General features: G+C 41.7%; 1 long non-coding RNA gene across 1 annotated transcript; it reads right to left on the minus strand.

Moving 5' to 3' along the window:
- Positions 1-7,488: 7,488 nt before the first annotated feature.
- LOC122464334 lies at positions 7,489-18,879 on the minus strand. The gene is made up of 3 exons (XR_006288276.1): positions 18,694-18,879; positions 15,333-15,342; positions 7,489-7,499 (listed from the first exon to the last, which is right to left on the minus strand). It is a non-coding gene; the product is annotated as an uncharacterized LOC122464334 (long non-coding RNA).
- Positions 18,880-20,193: the final 1,314 nt, after the last annotated feature.

The following is a 20,193-nucleotide window of genomic DNA, read 5'->3' on the forward strand; positions in this document are numbered from 1 at the left end:
ACCCCGCCATAAACGTCTCCCCCTTACTCTCACAGATATTGTGGAGCGCACAGCAAGCAGTAATAACAGTGGGAATATTGGTTTCGCTGAGGTCTAACCAAGTCAGTAAACTGTGCCAGCGCGCTTTTAAACATCCAAATGCACATTCTACCACCATACTGCACTTGCTCAGCCTGTAGTTGAACTGCTCCTGACTACTGTCCAGGCTGCTGTACGGCTTCATGAGCCATGGCATTAAGGGGTATGCTGGGTCCCCAAGGATAACTATAGGCATTTCAAGATCCCCAACCGTTATTTTCTGGTCTCGGAATAAAGTGCCTTCCTCAGCTTTTGAAACAGACCAGAGTTCCTGAAGATGCGAGTGCCATGTACCTTTCCCACCCATCCCACGTTGATGTTGGTGAAAGGTCCCTTGTGATCCACCAGTGCTTGCAGCACTATTGAAAAGTACCCCTTGCACTTTATGTAGTCGCCGGCTTGGTGCTCCGGTGCCAAGATAGGGATATGGGTTCCGTCTATGGCCCCACCACAGTTAGGGAATCCCATTGCAGCAAAGCCATCCACTATGAGCTGCACATTTCAAAGGGTCACTACCCTTGATATCAGCAGATCTTTGATTGCGTTGGCTACTTGGATCACAGCAGCCCCCACAGTAGATTTGCCCACTCCAAATTGATTCCCGACTGACCCATAGCTGTCTGGCGTTGCAAGCTTCCACAGGGCTATTGCCACTCGCTTCTCAACTGTGAGGGCTGCTCTCATGTTGGTATTCTTGCACCTCAGGGCGGGGGAAATCAAGTCACAAAGTTCCATGAAAGTGCCCTTATGCATGCGAAAGTTTTGCAGCCACTGGGAATCATCTCAGACCTGCAACACTATGCGGTCCCACCAGTCTGTGCTTGTTTCCCAAGCCCAGAATTGGCGTTCCACCTCATGAACCTGCCCATTAGCACCATGATGCCCACATTGCCAGGGCCCGTGCTTTGAGAGAAGTCTATGTCATAGAATCATAGGATCACAGAATATCAGCATTGGAAGGGACCTCAGGAGGTCATCTAGTCCAACCCCCTGCTCAAAGCAGGACCTATCCCCAATTAAATCATCCCAGCCAGGGCTTTGTCAAGCCTGACCTTAAAAATATCTAAGGAAGGAGATTCCACCACCTCCCTAGGTAACGCATTCCAGTGTTTCACCACACTCCTACTGAAAAAGTTTTTCCTACTATCCAACCTAAATCTCCCCCACTGCAACTTGAGACCATTACTCCTTGTTCTGTCATCTGCTACCACTGAGAACAGTCTAGAGCCATCCTCTTTGGAACCCCCTTTCAGGTAGTTGAAAGCAGCTATCAAATCCCCCCTCATTCTTCTCATCCATAGACTAAACATCCCCAGTTCCCTCAGCCTCTCCTCATAACTCATGTGTTCCAGTCCCCTAATCATTTTTGTTGCCCTCCGCTGGACTCTTTCCAATTTTTCCACATCCTTCTTGTAGTGTGGGGCCCAAAACTGGACACAGTACTCCAGATGAGGCCTCACCAGTGTCCAATAGAGGGGAACGATCACGTCCCTTGATCTGCTGGCAATGCTCCTACTTATACATCCCAAAATGCCACTGGCCTTCTTGGCAACAAGGGCACACTGTTGACTCATATCCAGCTTCTCATCCACTGTAACCCCTAGGTCCTTTTTTGCAGAACTGCTGCCGAGCCATTCGGTCCCTAGTCTGTAGCGGTGCATTGGATTCTTCCGTCCTAAGTGCAGGACTCTGCACTTGTCCTTGTTGAATTTCATCAGATTTCTTTTGGCCCAATCCTCCAATTTGTCTAGGTCCCTCCGTATCCTATCCCTACCCTCCAGCGTATTTACCTCTCCTCGCAGTTTAGTGTCATCTGCAAACTTGCTGAGGGTGCAATCCACACCATCCTCCAGATGGTTTATGAAGATATTGAACAAAACTGGCCCCAGGACCGACCCTTGGGGCACTCCACTTCATACCAGCTGCCAACTAGACATGGAGCCTTTGATCACTACCCGTTGAGCCCGACAATCTAGCCAGCTTTCTATCCGCCTTATAGTCCATTCATCCAGCCCATACTTCTTTAACTTGGTGGCAAGAATACTGTGGGAGACCGTTTCAAAAGCTTTGCTAAAGTCAAGGAACAACATGTCCACTGCTTTCCCTTCATCCACAGAACCAGTTATCTCATCATAGAAGGCAATTAGATTAGTCAGGCATGACTTGCCCTTGGTGAATCCATGCTGACTGTTCTTGATCACTTTCCTCTCGTCTAGGTGCTTCAGAATTGATTCCTTGAGGACCTGCTCCATGATTTTTCCAGGGACTGAGGTGAGGCTGATTGGCCTGTAGTTCCCAGGATCCTCCTTCTTCCCTTTTTTAAGATGGGCACTACATTAGCCTTTTTCCAGTCGTCTGGGACCTCCCCCGATCGTCATAAGTTTTCAAAGATAATGGCCAATGGCTCTGCAATCACATCCGTCAACTCCTTTAGCACTCTCGGATGCAACACATCCGGCCCCATGGACTTGTGCATGTCCAGCTTTTCTAAATAGTCCCGAACCATTTCTTTCTCCACAGAGGGCTGGTCACCTCCTCCCGATGCTGTGCTGCCCAGTGCAGTAGTCTGGGAGCTGACCTTGTTCATGAAAACAGAGGCAAAAAAAGCATGGAGTCCATTAGCTTTTTCCACATCCTCTGTCACTAGGTTGCCATGTCCTCATCACTCTCGTCACCGTGCTGACGTCGCCTACTCGCCCAGTTTCACTTTGCCAGTTTCTGGTGCTGCATATACTGCTGGATAATGCGTGTGGTGTTTAATGTGCTCCTAATTGCCAAAGTAATCTGAGCGGGCTCCATGCTTGCCGTGGTATGGCACAGAAAAAAGGCGCGGAACGATTGTCTGCCGTTGCCCTGACAGAGGGAGGGGTGACTGACGACATGGCTTACAGGGTTGGCTTATAGGGAATAAAAATCAACAAAGGGGGTGGCTTTGCGAGAAACAGAATGGCCCCCTCAAGGATAGAACTCAAAACCTCAAGGATAGAATTCAAAACTGGGTTTAGCAGGCCGTTGATTTCAGGGAGGGAGGGAGGAGAAAATGAATACAAAACAAATTTAGTCTATTTCTTGTTTTGAGCCACTTTATCTATCTTTATACATCTTGCTGGCAGCAGACTGTGCAGTACGACCGCTAGCCATCGTCATCTCCTGGGTGCTCGGCAGAAGACAATGCAGTATGACTGCTGGCCATCATCTTCTGCTGGCTGCTGATTAAAAGTCTACTGCGGGTAGGACTCAATCACCATGAGACAAAACTTAAAAGGGAAATGACCTGGCTGAGTCACTCCCATGTTTGCCCAGGCACCCCGACCTCATCGAGGTCAGTTAAAAGAGCACCCAGGACTATGTCGACGACGGCTACCAGTCATACTGCACTGTCTTCTGCCAAAAGGCAATAAACTGCTGCTGTGTAGCAATGCAGTACCGCGTCTGCCAGCACCCAGGAGACATACGGTGACGGTTAGCTGAGTGGGCTCCATGCTTGCTGTGGTATGGCTACTGCACAGGTAACTCAGGAAAAAAGGCGCAAAACGATTGTCTGCCCTTGCTTTCACGGAAGGAGGGAGGGAAGGGGGGCCTGACAATATGTACCCAGAACCACCCGCAACAATGTTTTAGCCCCATCAGGCACTGGGATTTCTACCCAGAATTCAAATGGGCAGCGGAGACTGCGGGAACTGTGGGATAGCTACCCACAGTGCAATGCTCCAGAAGTCGATGATTGCCTCAGTACTGTGGACACACTCCACAGACTACATGCACTTAGAGCATTTGTGTGGGGACACACACAATTGACTGTATAAAAACGCTTTCTACAAAACTGACTTCTATAAATTCAACCTAATTTGATCGTGTAGACATACCCTTAGTGATTTCTGTAGACTGGGAAATGACTGTGGAGTACAGAACTGAGTGCAAAGACTCTGAAACTATGAAGCTACTGTAACTCCAACCTTTCTGTAGGGACATGCAAGCATCTCAAGGAATATGGAGATATGGGTACGGGTAGAAATGTTTCTCAGTTTTGCTTGGAACCTGGCAAAATCTGAAAACAATGTTTAGTTATACTAAGCACGTGTGAGCTCTGATACTCTTCTTCCCCATTAGGTACAATATAGTAGCAAAAATGCCATATCACTTTCTATTTCAATGGTTATATTTAAAGACAGAAGACTCATTTTCAGATAAAATACAGATTATGAAAACTTACAATAAGTACTTTAACATATGTATAGAACAAATTAGTGAAACCATACTCCATCTAGTTTTTTAAACTAGCCAGTCTGAGCAGAAATTCATATACAGCATCAACAAAGGACAGCTGTTTAGAATATTAAAATGTAATAAAAATGCAAACACAAATGAGCCAGTCAGGATTACACTGTGCTGAAGTTCACCAGTATTAATTATTTAGAGCTCTCCAAATGTGTGTACAATTAAGCCAAGAAATTTTTTGAGGCCACCAAAAAATCAGCTTTTTATGAAATTTCCTCAAAATGGCCATTTTCATAATGAAAAGAGGCAAAATTTGAAATGTCAGAATTTCAGTATAAACTGATTTTTGTCTGAATTTGTATATTTATTTATTGCTAGCCCATAGGAACATTTATGAGTGGAAATAAGTCAATTTTATTTTTAAAAATATAGTGGTATTTTTAGTGAAAAGCACAAGAGTATCCACATTTTTTGGTAAAGTAAGACTATTTTTTCAAAACAATCAAACTGATTTCTGGGATGTTCTAATTTCATTTTGAATTTATTTGCATGTCTCTACATAATAGATAAATACATAGATAATATGTAGATAAATATGAACCCTCCTTGTTTGTTGATCCAAAACTGATAATATGCCTTCATGATATTACACAACCTCCCTAATTCACCCAGACTGGATCATTCTGCATTATTGAATTTTGCAAACTATCTAATAAGTGAACAAATAGTATAAAAGTACAGCTATTTCCTCATTTCTTCATTTGGTTTTACAAATATGACGTAATTCACATTATATAAGGTACTAGTAAAATGTACTAGAGCAGATCTTGTAGACATAATCTGATTTCAGTAAAGTAAGTTATCAACCCCAATTAAATCTTTCCTGAGAAGTGAAAGAGGCTGCCATTTTGGGGCATTTGTATTAAAAAGCATGCAGATTAACAAACTTCTACCATATGAAAAAAAAACACAAATTAAAATGGTTTCACACACTGAAGAGAGAAAAATGGAAATACAGATGAACAGGAAATTAAAGCATATAGAATCATAGCATTGTAGGACTGGAAGGGATCTTGAGAGAGCTTCTAGCCCAGTACCCTTCACTCAAGGCAGGAGTAAGTATTATCTAGAACATCCTGACAGGTGTTTCTCTAACCTGCACTTAAAAATCTCCAATGAGGAGAGTCCACAACCTCCCTGGGCAATTTATCCCAGTGCTTAACCACCCTGACACTTAGAAAGTTTTTCCTAACATCCAATCTAAACTGCCCTTGCTGCAATTTAAGCCTATTGCTTCTTGTCCTATCCTCAAAGGTTAAGGAGAACAATTCTTCTCCTTCCTCCTTGTAACAACTTTTTATGTACTTGAAAACTGCTATCATATCCCCTCTCGATCTTCTCTTCTCCAGACTAAACAAACCCATTTTTTTCCAATCTTCCCTCATAGATCATGTTTTTTAGACCTTTAATCATTTTTGTTGCTCTTCTCTGGACTTTCTCCAATTTGTACACATCTTTCCTGAAACGTGGTACCCAGAATTGGACACAATATTCCAGCTGAGGCCTAATCAGCGTGGAGTAGAGTGGAAGAATTATTCTTGTGTCTTTCTTACAACACTCTTGTTAATGCAGCCCAGAACGATGTTTGCTTTTTTTGCAACAGTGTTACACTGTTGACTCATATTTAGCTTGCAATACACTATGACACCCAGATCCCTTTCTGTAGTGCTCCTTCCTAGACAGTCATTTCCCATTTTGTAAGTGTGCAACTGATTGTTCCTTCCTAAGTGGAGTACTTTGCATTTGTCCTTATTGAATGTCATCCTATTTACTTCAGAGCCATTTCTCCAGTTTGTCCAGATCATTTTGAATTTTATCCTGCTATCCTCCAAAGCATTTGCAACCCCTCCCAGCTTTGTATCATCCACAAACTTTATAAGTGTACTTTCTGTGCCATTATCTATATCATTCATGAAGATATTGAACAGAACCAGACCCAGAACCAATCCCTGCAGGACCCCACTCGTTATGCCCTTCCAGCTTGACTGTGAACAACTGATAACTACTCTCTGAGAATGGTTTTCCAACCAGTTTTGCACCCACCTTATAGTAGCTCCATCTAGGTTGTATTTCCCTAGTTTGTTTATGAGAAGGTCATGCTAGACAGTATCAAAAGCCTTTCTAAAGTCAAGATATACCACATCTATTGCTTACCCCCATCCACAAGGCTTGTTACCCTGTCAAAGTAAGCTACTAGGTTGGTCTGACACAATTTGTTCTTGACAAATCTATCATGACTATTACTTATCACCTTACTATCTTCTACATGAAGGTAAGATATATACCAGAATGAACTCTCAGCAGCATTCCTCTCCTTGTGGGTTTCCAAAGGAACCCCATCTACTTTGCAACCTATTTCTCTCTAGCTGGAGGGCAGAGCCAGCTCATCTAGCCCCTTAGATGCTGCCCCATTTGAACTCAATATAGAGAAATGTTGGCATCACAGATTAAACGTGGCACTGGGAGCCCACTCTATTTCCTGCTTTGCCAGGGAACTGATGTGTGGCCTTAGGCAAGTCAGAGATGCCATCGTTTCAGTAGTGGCATTTGGAAAAAAGGGAGACCTGGATCCAAACCAACCCTCGTTATGGTTTCATACTTCCAAACAAAAACTGACTAACCAGGCATTGCCACTTAAAAGCAGGCCTGGGTTGACCCTGTCACATTTCAAAGAAAATCTATTCCATGATGGTCAGGAAATACTTAAAACAAGCAAAAAACTGATTAAGGGTCTGATCCTGCATAATGGAAATAAATAGCAGAATTCCCCTGGTGCAGGACTAAGGGAAAAGATTTTAAAAACACCTAAATGTAGACAGCTTCTAGCCTGGTAGGATCCCAGATGTAGGTTCTGGTACCTCTCTTGGTACAAGTAGGATTCTATATCATATCCTCCTATATACAGAGGACTTTAAAGAGCACAATGGACTGTGTCATAATAAAGACTGATAATATTACAGTTTAAAATTGAATATTCTAATTGGTTGTGATATTGCTATTTGGGTAATTATGCTGATCACTCTCCATTACTTGATTAGGAGTGTGATATTGATGAGTGCAACATCCCTGCAGTTAATATTGTACTAAAATACTTAAGATATTGGCAAAGAATCCCCATTCACTAACATTATGTGGATAAAAGTCTGCCACATTAATGTTAAAAGACATTCACTAAAAGCTTTATTATTAGAATCATTTGTTGCATATTTTATCACTTGATAGAAAGTAAGAAACTCTAAGGCTCTAGTCCTGCAAGATTTCTTCATAGACAGACCTCTGAACCCAAGAGTAGAACCCAGGCATATGAGCCCTCAGGCCACTGCTCTATCCAGTAACACACATTAGACTATGTGTTATACAATCATACTCATATGACAGCCTGGGAGACATTACACACAAATATTCAAGTTCACTTTTTTTTAAACCAGTTACATTACACAAGAAGTTGGCAACTGAATGCACCATTATAAAAATGCTTTTTTAACGTTATTTCAGGTTTATCAGGAAGGAATATTTAGTTAAAGATGGATAATTTTAAGTAGCTAGTGGTTATGTAAAGTGAGCAGAGGGGCTTGATAAACCATTACAACAAGCTGAAGAAAGTCTTAAAGAGCCCAATCTTGCAGTTGTCACTCAGGCAAAGCTCCAATTGACTTTTTTATGAACACTGATGTATCAGTGAAATATAATCATTAAGATCAAGGATCATAAGGGGAATACAGATTATAGCACAACCCATCAGGGAAGATTCGATGCACAAGATGTTACGTGTTTGAAGTGAAATACATGATGTTTCACAGTGGGAGTTGTAATAAACTCTCTTCCTCCTGCTTTTTCTTCTTTTTCTCTACTCTATTCTATGGCATTTCTTTCTCTGCCTGTTATATTAGCCAGCAATATAACACATCTTTTCCCTAGACTCCCTTTCTCTTTATAAATCCTGTTATGCTGCTTAATATAAAGGATGATAAACAAGGGTAAAATTCACCTTATGCATAGAGCCATTAAAAGGTCTTTGTACCACTGAAGCCCCACTTACTGTCTCAAAAAAGAGCTAAGAAGGACATAGACCTTTTGATGCATGAGGGTTAATTCCATCCTAAAAGCATTATTTGTCCTTTGAAATATCATTTATTGTCATCCTTACTGTTACCCACTCAGTTAAATGGGACACCACTATTCTGAGATGCATGACCTCAGTCTGACTGTGAAGTGGTTAGATGGAAAAAGTCATCCTTTCAAAACCAAGTTCACAAGGTTAATATCTGCCCCTCAGCTCCAGTTCCTGATGACCCTGCCCAGAAATAACTAGTAGCTGATTTTGCTGTTAGCACACAAAGTGTTTGCCATCAAAGTAATAAAGGTGACATAAAGGATACTCCACTCTCCTACCAACACAAAACACAAGCTACCTTGACCATTCTACAGCCCTCAGGCTGCTGCTGCCGCCATTTATCTCTTTTTATAGTGGGTACTGCAAATGGCCTTGCTGTGGAGGGTGCCAGGTATCAACTGGCTACGTTGGAAAATGAAAAACTGCATGTTTGCCTCATCTCTGGAAGACTTGCTGTCTGAATGATATGGAAACAAATAGGCAGCTGCACCAGTTCATAGGCTGCAAAATTAGACAAAGGGTCGATAAAAAGGAAAATAGAATAGTAAAATAAGATGAAAGTGATATTTTAAGACAACAGGCTTCCACTAAGCTGGGAGCAAAAGCAGAGCAGCCAGCAATGCTAGGGGCCAACCCTGCAAGGTATTAAGCTTCCTCAATTCCCATCGACTTCAGTGGGCACTCAGCACCTTGCAGAACTGGGTTCCTAGATTGTTTTCACCATGATCTGGCAAATGGCTCTAAATCAAATTAACACCTCTAATTTTATATCCTACTGCTGGCTATTGGGACACCCATCACAGACCTGTTTATGCAGTGCTTTGCTAGTCAGCACAGTAAAACACATTCTATTTAGCAGCAGACACCAATAAATTGAAAGCATATATTGAAAACATTTTCAGCTCTGAAGTTTCAATGTTATTTTCAGGTAGTAGCTAATGAAGAAAGTCTTTTCTGTTTCAAAATGGCAAGTTCAGCCCAATTTTTTCCAGGGCTGTGAGTATCTGAAGATTAGGAGATATGTTTAATTAACACAGGTTCAGTGTTACTTTGGAATAGATTAATTTGCCCGGGTAAAATGTTAAAAATCAACTTTGGTCCCAGAAGAGAAAACGTGCCTGTCCAAACACTTCAGAAGGTCCAGCATGGGTCAGTGACACATCCACCCACCCACACTCAGATATATATAGACACACACACACGTACACCCCAAAGGAAACAATAAATCATAGCTTACTCCCAGTGTTTTTAGTGCAGCTTCCCCCATCTACATGTACACAAAGCTGTAAATCTCTTCACTAATTATGCAGTGTGCTGGAATGGGAACACAAGCACCCCTCAACGAAATTCTGCCACCAAATTAAAGATTTAAATTAGGTAGATCTCCCTGTTTCTAGTGGAATCACCCACTGCTAGTGAGTGATTATCCATGGGACTTAGACAAGTATTGCTGAAGAGCAATTTTTCCCTTTAGAATGGGACAGATTTCCCCAAACGGCTGATATTATGATAGGTATGAGAAAGGAGTTTTGTTCCCACGGGAAAGCAAATGTGTACATTCCGCAGCCCCTCAGCCCTCCCCTCTCTGAGCTCTGACCCACCTGGTACATGAGGGTTTATCAGAGTGGATTCAACACCATTTAGAAAAAGGGTAGGGAAGGTAAATGGTTGAAGAGTATTTTACACCTGAGAGAGAAACACACAGCAGCTCTGTGCAGACAATCCCAAGGAGACTGAGCTTCCAAAACCAAACCAACTAACCATAAAAGGAATCCTCAATGAAAAGGTTAGAATCCACCAGCTGATTTAATGCTTGTTCAGGTGCTAGTAATACACACTGGATTAAACCAAAATCCCAGCAGGACAAGAGAGAGTGAAACCATCAAGGATCTGGTCAGTGGCTGGGGGGCTCTCTCTCTCTCTCTCTCTTTGAACTTGTTGAATGATTTTCTTTTCATACCACAATGGCCATTCCATCTAACCATGAATGTGCTTCCCTGGGCTCTGAAGCAACAAATATAATTACACTGTTTATTTTTAACACAGAACTCTGCTGAGCTCATGTAAAGGAAGACAGATGAGGCCTGAACCTGGGAGATATTTCAGTGCCTGTGTGACATCAGCACAGGATTTGTTAATAACCCTGAAGGAAGGATTTAGTCTTCTGAGACATGACTCAATGTATTGCCTTTGAAACTCACTAGTTATAGTGCCAGCAATGCCTCTCTGCCATGTACATTGGCCAAACCAGACAATCTCTACACAAAAGAATAAATGGACACAAATCAGACATCAATAATTGTAACTTTCAAAAACCAGTCGGAGAGCACTTCAATCTCCCTGGACACTCAATAACAGACTTAAAAGTGGCAATTCTTCAACAACAAAACTTCAAAAACAGACTTCAAAGAGAAACTGCAGAACTGAAATTAATTTTGCAAACTGGACACCATCAAATTAGGCCTGAATAAAGACTGGGAGTGGATGGGTCTCTACAAAAAATAATTTCCCCTCTGCTGTTACTCACACCTTCTTATCAACTGTTGGAATTGGCCGACGTCCACCTTGATTGCATTGGCCTTGTTAGCATTACAAAAGTAATTTTCCCTCTCTTGATATTCACCCCTTCTTGTCAACTGTTGAGAAGAGGCCACTTCCACTTTAATTGAATTAGCCTCGTTAGCACTGACCCCCCCTCCCCCCACTTGGTAAGGCAACTGCCATCTTTTCATGTGCTGTATATATATATATACTGCTTACTGTATTTTTCACTCCATGCATCTGATGAAGTGAAAAATACAGTAAGCAGTATATATATATACAGCCCATGAAAAGATGGCAGTTGCCTTACTAAGTGGAGAGTCAGTGCTATGAAAGTTTATGCCCAAATAAATTTTGCCCATGAAAGTTTATGCCCAAATAAATTTGTTAGTCTCTAAGGTGCCACAAGGACTCCTCGTTGTTTTCACTAGTTATAGATACAAATGATAGTGAATTATAAAGTATTCAACGAGACAAAAACTATACTGTAGTGTTGAGTATTCTGAAACTGCAATGTATTAATATACACAAACTGACAACAATAGCTCAATGAAAGCTTCAGTGTGTCCAGCCTGTGATAGTAAAGAAACAAATTACAGAAGCTCTGTTTAATAACCAGAATGGGTGGCAGCCAGCCAGTTATTGTCCTTATGGAGTCTTCAGAATCACTTTTGTTAGTCTTGAGTTAGTATTTGCTCAATACCACATACAGATTATCCTAAATAAATTTACTATCATGTATTGAGCTATTGTGCCATGTGCCACAGCAGTTTCACTCAAACATTTCTTTTTAAGGGTATCAATTCTTTGAGCAGGTCACTGGAGTTAACCTTTCATGCTGAGGCTGACCCAGAAAGCTTTGGGGGCGGGGAGGGTTATTGGGATCAAGGGTCTTGGTCCAGATTCATTACTGGGTCAGGACGAAACCATTGCCCCAGCATGCTGTTTGGGGACAGAGTGATGCTGGAGGTGCACTCTGCACAAGATGTAAAGTTGAGATCCTGATAGTGAACACTTGCATCCATTCAGATTCCCATGAGTCTCTTGGACAAGCAATATTTTCTTCCTCACTTCCTTCCAAAATGGATCTATATGACATTACTGTCTGCTGCATAGCTCTCAAATTACATCCCAAAGGTGGCTGCACTTCAGCCATTAATGATACGGTAGTAATCTCTGGATATATATGTATTAGTCTGTAAACTGCTCTGGGAGACTTCTGGATGAGAAGTTCTAAAGAAATATAAAATATCACTATTGTCTACAAAATCTGGTTCTGGACATTAACTCCATGTCCTTATTAAAAGCAAAATGGTTTGTAGTTTTAAAATACTAATTAAAATATTTTAAAATCCAATGGGCATACAGATAAGTCACCCCACTGGTTTGAAATCTAGCAAAATGGCCATAAAATAAGATGCAATAACAATTTCAGGGTGGTCCAGAGCACTCTAGGTTTAACAATTAATGAGACCTGTCATTCACAACTTATTTTATGACATGGAAAAGACAACGGAGCTTTTCTTTTTTTTCCATGACAAGTAGAAGGTCTTAGACTCTATATTAAAAAATTAAAACAAGCTTGCAACCACAAAGGGAATTTCCAGTGGCTCATTATTTTTGAGATTGTGGCAGGACTTCAAATGGTCATTTAATATTCTTGTTATAAAAGTTGTAATTGAAGTTCGGTTACCTCTAGAGTTTGATGAGCCCATTTGGGTAGAATAAGAATCAGCGTTAACTCAGACATCCCAAGAACTGAACCTTTGTTAGGAAATGGAAAACCTTTGTTTGAAATAAAGTTTTTAACTGGTTGAAAGGCTGTTGAAATTATTTAGGTCTAATAGTGTGAGTGAAAAGGCATAAGTCTGAATTGAATGTAGATAATTCCATCATAAGCTACAGACAGTTAAAATGGTATCTGAAAAGAACGAGCTGGGTTTCCTGACCCGCCACTATCCATGAGCCTTCTCCTTTTAATGCTATGATGTTCAAAGGGTGAGAAAAATATTTCTTTAAAAATAAAAACAACTTGAGCCAATTAGAATCTGAAAGGTTCAAGTTTAGTAGCTTTGTTCAGACAGACTCCAAATATAAGGTTTTAGGATGATCTGGATTTCTCACAATTATTCAATGTCTGTACTCCCCAATGGCTGTAGGAGAGTGTTGCATCTTTCAAGAGAAACACTGAGACAACTTTAATCTGCCACAACTTATGCATTTGTCTTTGCTTTAGTTGTGAATCACACACAGGCCTAAAATTAGATACAAATATCTATTCCAAAGCATGCATCCAAGCACCCTCAGCTGCTAGGATCACCAATCGAAAATTTAAATTATCCTGATAGCAGCATTTGCGTATCACTATATGCATTTGTGAAGAAGAGCCCAACACTTCTATGGACACTTGCTGATTTATGTGCAGGTTTATGCCATGTGAGGCAGGCTGTTGATTTCCCAAAGAAATCACAGTGAGTAAAATGAATGAATGCCTAGTACAATGTAAAAAGAATGAGCTTATGCCCAAATAAATTTGTTAGTCTCTAAGGTGCCACAAGTACTCCTCGTTCTTTTTGCTGATACAGACTAACACGGCTGCTACTCTGAAACCTAGTACAATGTAGGCAGTCTGAAGGTTAGCATGGAGGTTTATTAGTAATGCTATGTAGTCAAGGAATGCCTAGCTTAAATCGTATGTGGAGAAGGGTAGTACCTTCAAACAGGGCCCGAAAAAGAAAAATCTATAGTTATTGAAAATACAGTGAAATCATAACACTGGACAATCTAATCATACAAACGTCTTAAGAAATGCAGTTCCAAATATGAGAAGGGTCCAACAGAGAAAATATATTAATTTGTTCCTTTTACCAAATGAGTGAGTTTTAGGAAGTGGGGGAATACAGGAAGATGCTAGAGTGGGAAGAGCTTCTAGCCAGGATTCTAACCATATTACAACTCATTCTGCTGCAGTGTGTCACCACCATACAGAACTTAGAATCATAGAATCATAGATTAACAGAGTTGGAAGGGACCTCTGGAGGCCATCTAGTCCAACCCCCTGCCCAGAGCAGGACCAATCCCAACTAAATCATCCCAGCCAGGGCTTTGTCAAGCCTGACCTTAAAAACTTCTAAGGAAGGGGATTCCACCACCTCCCTAGGTAACGCATTCCAGTGTTTCACCACCCTCCTACGGAAAAAGTTTTTCCTAATATCCAATCTAAACCTCCCCCACTGCAACTTGAGACCATTACTCCTTGTCCTGTCATCTGCTATCACTGAGAATAGTCTAGATCCATCCTCTTTGGATCCACCTTTCAGGTAGTTAAAAGCAGCTACCAAATCCCCCCTCATTCTTCTCTTCCGTAGACTAAACAATCCCAGTTCCCTCAGCCTCTTCTCATAACTCATGTGTTCCAGTCCCCTAATCATTTTTGTTGCCCTCCGCTGGACTCTTTCCAATTTTTCCACATCCTTCTTGTAGTGTGGGGCCCAAAACTGGACACAGTACTCCAGATGAGGCCTCACCAATGTCAAATAGAGGGGAATGATCACATCCCTCGATCTGCTGGCAATGCTCCTACTTATACATCCCAAAATGCCATTGGCCTTCTTGGCAACAAGGGCACACTGTTGACTCATATCCAGCTTCTCGTCCACTGTCACCCCTGCAGAACTGCTGCCGAGCCATTCGGTCCCTAGTCTGTAGCGGTGCATTGGATTCTTCCGTCCTAAGTGCAGGACTCTGCACTTGTCCTTGTTGAACCTCATCAGATTTCTTTTGGCCCAATCCTCCAATTTGTCTAGGTCCCTCTGTATCCTATCCCTACCCTCCAGCGTATCTACCCCTCCTCCCAGTTTAGTGTCATCCGCAAACTTGCTGAGGGTGCAATCCACACCATCCTCCAGATCATTAATGAAGATATTGAACAAACCGGCCCCAGGACCGACCCTTGGGGCACTCCGCTTGATACCGGCTGCCAACTAGACATGGAGCCATTGATCACTACCCGTTGAGCCCGACAATCTAGCCAACTTTCTACCCACCTTGTAGTGCATCCATCCAGCCCATACTTCTTTAACTTGCTGGCAAGAATACTGTGGGAGACTGTGTCAAAAGCTTTACTAAAGTTGAGGAATAACACATCCACTGCTTTCCCTTCATCCACAGAACCAGTTATCTCATCATAGAAGGCAATTAGATTAGTCAGGCATGACTTGCCCTTGGTGAATCCATGCTGACTGTTCCTGATCACTTTCCTCTCATCTAAGTGCTTCAGAATTGATTCCTTGAGGACATGCTCCATGACTTTTCCGGGGACTGAGTTGAGGCTGACCGGCCTGTAGTTCCCAGGATCATCCTTCTTCCCTTTTTTAAAGATGGGCACTACATTAGCCTTTTTCCAGTCATCTGGGACTTCCCCCGATCGCCATGAGTTTTCAAAGATAATGGCCAATGGCTCTGCAATCACATCCGCCAATTCCTTTAGCGCTCTCAGATGCAACTCGTCCGGCCCCATGGACTTGTGCACGTCCAGTTTTTCTAAATAGTCCTGAACCACTTCTTCCTTCACAGAGGGCTGGCCACCTCCTCCCCAAGCTGTGCTGCCCAGTGCAGTAGTCTGGGAGCTGACCCTGTTCGTGAAGACAGAGGCAAAAAAAGCATTGAGTACATTAGCTTTTTCCACATCCTCTGTCACTAGGTTGCCTCCCTCATTTAGTAAGGGGCCCACACTTTCCTTGGCTTTCTTCTTATTGCCAACATACCTGAAGAAACCCTTCTTGTTACTCTTAACATCCCTCGCTAGCTGCAACTTCAGGTGTGATTTAGCCTTCCTGATTCCATTTCTACATGCCCGAGCAATATTTATATACTCATCCCTGGTCATTTGTCCAATCTTCCACTTCTTGTAAGCCTCTTTTTTGTGTTTAAGATCAGCAAGGATTTCACTGTTAAGCCAAGCTGGTCGCCTGCCATATTTACTATTCTTTCTACACATCGGGATGGTTTGTCCCTGTAACCTCAATAAGGATTCTTTAAAATACAGCCAGCTCTCCTGGACTCCTTTCCCCCTCATGTTATTCTCCCAGGGGATCTTGCCCATCAGTTCCCTGAGGGAATCAAAGTCTGCTTTTCTGAAGTCCAGGGTCCGTATTCTGCTGCTTTCCTTTCTTCCTTGTGTCAGGATCCTGAACTCGACCATCTCATGGTCACTGCCTCCCAGGTTCCCATCCACTTTTGCTTCCCCTACTAATTCTTCCCGGTTTGTGAGCAGCAGGTCAAGAAGAGCTCCGCCCCTAGTTGGTTCCTCCAGCACTTGCACCAGGAAATTGTCCCCTACAGTTTCCAAAAACTTCCTGGATTGTCTGTGCACCGCTGTATTGCTCTCCCAGCAGATTCAGGATGATTGAAGTCGCCCATGAGAACCAGGGCGTGCGATCTAGTAGCTTCTGGATAAGTAGACTTATCCAACCAGAATGCATAGTGCTATTTTAATGGAGGCACGTATTAACCTTTATCTTACCTTTATGTTCACCATGTCAAGGATGTACATTAATTAACAAAGTGCAGTTGAAGACACCTACCTATTAGTGAAGACAGTTAAAATATATGCCTGGAACAAAACCTGAAGTCTGAACACTCCTGAGCTTTGAAATTTGAGTCTGAATTGTAAACCAAATTTTGCAGCTTGGACCACACTGGTTAAAACCTATGCCTTCAAGCCAATATAGCAAAGATTCTTGGACCTTTGGTGAAAGGATGGATAAAAAAAGAGAAGGATGGACCTGGACTCCAACAGCCCCCGCATTCATTTAGTTACAGCTTGCATAAAGGACCTGCTCCTACACCACTGAAGTAAATGGGAGCTTTGTTATTGACTTGAAAGGATGCAGGTTCAGGTCCTTCAGGCGCAAATTAATACTGTTGCTGTCCTGAGACAGTGTGTTTTATTTGAGTGTATTTAAGTTCCAGACTTTGAAATCTACAACACCCTGCAGAACAAATGAGTCACTGGAGTGAATTTAAAACAAAAAGTTGTAGGGGATAAACAAAATATTTTGAAAAACAGAATTTATGCCTGTTTACTGACTTACAAATATGTCATTAATTTCCAGAAAGTAAATAAGTCACTACAGAGTCCTTTTAACTTGATTTAACATTGGGAGAGACAAAAGCAATGAAAAAATATTTCTGCATTGACTCGCTATTGCATTAGAGAAGAGTGCTAGCACAGAAAAATTATGAATACAAAGTAGAACTGTGATGAGCTAGTGGAAAAGTGTCATTTAAGGCTGCCTTTTGTAATTCCAGTGCATCACTGAGAGTGAACAGGAATAGAACACACACATTACTTGGCTGGTACCGTATATATTTATATCTCATTGTATGGTCCGTACATAGGAAAAGGATCTCCAGAATCAAGGTACCATATTCAAAAGCAGCAGGGCTTGAAGATAAACAAGATGACTCAAGAGGTTCCTTCCAACCTTAATATCTATGTGAAACCAGGATTTTAAAAATGCCTCCCTCCCTGAATTAGATAATACTTAACTTCTTTCATCCAGAAATCTCCAAGCAAGTACCTCCAAAGAAGCTGAGCAGGACTGAAATTGGGGGTGGAGGGATGGTGAACCCCCACCCACCCCCAGCTGCTTCCAGAATCTAAGGCCTTGCCTACACCAATTTAAGTAAATCCATTTAAGAAAATATTTAGTTAAATCAGTAAAATGTTTTCATGTAGACAAGGCCTAAAATTTCGTTTCAAAAAGTAAACCTCTATCTCTTATTGTTGCCAACAAAGGCTCAAAATATGAACAAAGTGTGACTGACGCAATGATGTCCACAGAGAGTCTGAAACAATAACTCTGATTAGAGCTCTACACGGATACAAAATTTAAATCCACATCCAATCTGCGATTTGCAAACATGGTCCGCAGATGCAGATAGCCGAAGATTTGCAGGGCTCTAATTCTGAGGTGTGACCGCCCCAGCCATCTCTATATCATGTCAACTCAAGTGCCCAATGATGATGATTTAAATGTCAATATTGTTAACTATTTCTCTGCCATCAAAGTACATAACAAAGGAAAGAAAGAATCACCAAACCAAAACAAAATGTCTGGTTTCAATTTTCCCAAAGGAAAATTCCAACGGAATCAATCTTTATTTGCAGAAAATTTAGGTTTAGGTAAAACTCCATCTTCTGATGGGAAAATGCTTAGTTCTAAATTTTTCAACCAGTCCTACTAAGTACACAGGGCAACTAAGGATGGAAGGGGAAACTGAGGCACACAGAGGGAAGTGACTTGCTCAACATCACCCAGCAGGTCAGTGCCACAGCTGACCACAGAATTCAGGTCTTCTTAGGCCCCTTCTGAGGCTCTCTACTGCTCACAGGCCTACATAAAATGAGCTGGTATCTGAATAGTTCCTTGTGGACAGGTGACCATATCATAATAAACACCATTACAGTTAGCACTAACTGTCCCCAAGCAAGGAGAAAAATTTCTTAGGGAAGAGCTGCAGACCCAACTTGATGAACAAGCATCTCAAACAGGTTATTAAGAGAAAACAGAAAGTTAACAAGGAATGGAAGAAGGGATGGATCAGCAAGGAAAGTTACCTTTTGCAGGCCAGAAAGTGTAGCGGAAAAGTGAGAACGGTCAAAATCCAAGCACAACTGGACCTCCCAAAGGAAATTAAAACCAATAGTAAAAGGTTCCTTAGCCATATACATAAAAAGACAACTAGGAAAGAAGAAGTGGGACCACTAACAACTGAGCATGGAGTGGAGGTTAAAGATAATCTGGGTACGGCTCAACACCTCAGTGAATACTTTGCCTCAGTTTTTAATAAGAGTAAAGAGGAGCTTGAAGACAGTGGCAGGGTGGCTAACAGGAATAAGGATATGGAAATAAAAATGAACACATCTGAGGTGGAAACCAAACACAAACACTCTAATAGGAGCAAATCAGGGGGCCCAGATAATCTTTATCCAAGAATATTATTAAAGGAACTGGCACATGAAATTGCAAGCCAAATAACATGGATTTTTTAATGAATCTATAAATGTGGGGATCATGCCCTATGATTGGAGAATTGCAAATAGAGCATCTATATTTAAGAAAGAAAAAAAAGCAATCCAGGAAACTACAGGCCCATTAATTTGACCTCAGTTGTATGCAAGGTCTTAAAACAAATTTTGAAAGAGACAGTAATTAAAGACATGGAGGTAAACGGTAATTGGGATAAAATACAACATGGTTTTACAAAAGGTAGATTGTACCAGATCAACCTGATCTCTTTCTTCAATAAGCTATTTTCTAGACAAAGGAAATGCAGTAGATCTACTCTGCCTGCATTTCAGTAAAACATTTGACACAGTTCCACATGGGAAATTATTAGATAAATTAGAGAACATGGGGATTAATGTGAGAATTGAAAGATGGGTAAAGAACTGGTTAAAGGGGAGACTACAAAGGGTCATGCTGAAAAGTCTTGGGACCAATTTCATGTAACATTTTCATTAATGACCTTGGTACAAAAAATGGGAGTGTGCTAATAAAATTTGTGGATGACGCAAAGTTGGGAGGTATTGCCATCACAGAGGAGGACTGGAATACCATACAATAAGATATGGACGACCTTGAAAACTGGAGTAACGGCAATAGGATGAAATTCAATAGTACAAAGTGCGAGGTCATGCACTTAGGGACTGACAAGAATTTTTGCTATAAGCTGGGGACACATCAGTTGGAAACAAAAGGGAAGGAGAAAGATCTGGATGTATTTGTTGATCACATGATGACTATGAATCGCCAATGTGATACGATCGTGAAAAAGGCTAATGCAATCCTAGGATGCATCAGGTGAGGTATTGCCAGTAGAGATAGGGATGTGTTAGTACCATTATACAAGGCAGTGGTGAGATCTCATCTGGAATACTGTGTGCAATTCTGGCTCCCATATTTAAGAAAGGTGAATTAAAACTGGAACAGGTGCAGAAAAGGGGTACTATGATCATCAGAGGAATGGAGAACCTACCTTATGAGAGGAGATTTAAGGAGCTTGGCTTGTTTAGCCTAACCAAATGAAGGCTGAGGAGAGATATGACTGCCCTCTATGAATACATCAGAGGGATAACACCAGGGGAGGAGAGGAATTACTTAAGGGCCCATGTT

Source organism: Chelonia mydas, chromosome 2, assembly GCF_015237465.2.
Source record: "Chelonia mydas isolate rCheMyd1 chromosome 2, rCheMyd1.pri.v2, whole genome shotgun sequence".
Lineage (NCBI taxonomy): Eukaryota > Metazoa > Chordata > Testudines > Cheloniidae > Chelonia > Chelonia mydas.